At 31.2% G+C, this 1,816-nt stretch overlaps 1 non-coding gene across 1 annotated transcript; it reads right to left on the reverse strand.

Annotated features, from left to right (window-relative positions):
* Positions 1 to 713: 713 nt before the first annotated feature.
* On the reverse strand, positions 714 to 786 carry TRNAV-CAC (transfer RNA valine (anticodon CAC)). Its single transcript has one exon. It is a non-coding gene; the product is annotated as a tRNA-Val (tRNA).
* Between the last annotated feature and the right edge of the window lie 1,030 nt (positions 787 to 1,816).

Here is a 1,816-nt window from a genome sequence, read left to right on the forward strand (position 1 = left end):
ATTTAGAATTAACAAAAAAAAGCACAATAGAAATTTGAAGAAGCTGACAAATTCATCATACATTAAAAAAAATTCAACTCTCTATAATTAACTGCCAGACATATCATTTATTGTACTTTGGCTTTGGCTATATATTCTCTGATTATTTCTTTATAACACTTTTAAATTATTATTTTCTTTAGAGAGAATGCTATTCAATATTTCCACTAGCATGGTTGATTATTTTTAAATTAATAATGACAATTTACAAAAGGTTCTTTCAGTTTCACAAATAAGTATTGATTATGTCATGTGGATTTTAAAAATTATTTTGAAGCTTGAGAAACTTCCATTGAGTTTCTTTTGTATATGAGATATTTCAGATATACTTTCTGTAGTATTGCTATAGGTTTGTGTCCTAGAAACATAAGAATTTTATTAAATTTTATTTTACATAATTCTCATTTTTAAATGCATGATGTTTTTGTAGTCATATATATTACCAAGTATATGCCTGACAGAGAGAAATTCTCCTCTGATTTAGGCGCTGATGAGAACTAAATACTCTTCTTACAATTTTATACTTATGACTAAAAGAATATTCTAATAACAACAAAATTTTTTTAAAAAGAAATTTATTTATTTATTTGGTTCTTCCAGATCTTAGTTGCTGCACGTGGGCCCCTTAGTTGTGACATGTGAACTGTTAGCTGCAGTATGCATGTGGGATCTATTTCCCTGGCCAGGGATTGAACCTGGGCCCCCTGCATTGTGAGCACAGAGTCCTAACCACTGCGCCACCAGGGAAGTCCCAAATCTTTTGAGCTCTGTCCTTTTCATACCTCTATTATTTACATATTTCTTTTGTTGCGTATCTCGGGACACATTTATATCCCATCGTGATCTGTGGCTGTAAAAGTTTGTGACATGATGATGGGTGACTCAGCACAGGGCCCGTAGGGGTACCCACCATTCCTATACAGTGGATTCAAAATGCCTTGACAGTACATGAAAGGGGTTTCATCTACTAAATATAAAGTTTATGTATCCCCAACTCAACTTCTGCTACCATCTAGCCAAGATGCCTATGGCTGCTTCAGTGTTCCCTGACACAAAAGGAGAGGTGTGACAGAGGGGAAGTTGTTGCTTGAAGAGATTATCAGTCTTAACTAACTGTTAAAATATTTTAATTGTATAAATTTAACATAATTATAGGGCCATATGAAACAACGGCTACTGTCTCACCTTTGAGTCTTTGTGAGCAAATGGCCCTGAAGTGTAAGATTCATTAGGTACGTGGTAAATCTTCTGGTTTAATGTTTACTGAATGTGTAAATTAAAGAGCGTATTCAACTGTATATATTTTGATATTATCCCCACAAAAGCTACTGACATATAATGCAATAAAGGAATACCACCTATTTTTCTATTTCAAATTCAGAAATTCTTATGCTAATTAGAAGCAAGGTTCTAGATACAATATTAATAAGATTCTTCTTGGTCCTCATCATCAATAAAGAATTGACCAAATATTTCCAGCTTAATTTTTTAAGTCAGAGAGTAACATTTTATTAAAATGCAACCATATACATTTTAATTATAAACCTCAGATTAATAATTGATTAAAATATACAAACATCTTGGTAAAATTAAGCATTTTCTGATTTTTTCTGAAATTTCTTTTGACAATTTTATCATGAAAAAAATAACCTGTGATCATTTTACATCGTCTAAAGAAAATAATTTAATAAACCTATTAGGGAATTATTGAAGTTTTTATTATCCTGTAATAACTCCTTAATAATGAGAACATTCTCTTCCAAAGAATCTATTATTA

Source organism: Tursiops truncatus, chromosome 6 (genome assembly GCF_011762595.2).
Source record: "Tursiops truncatus isolate mTurTru1 chromosome 6, mTurTru1.mat.Y, whole genome shotgun sequence".
NCBI classification, from domain to species: domain Eukaryota; kingdom Metazoa; phylum Chordata; class Mammalia; order Artiodactyla; family Delphinidae; genus Tursiops; species Tursiops truncatus.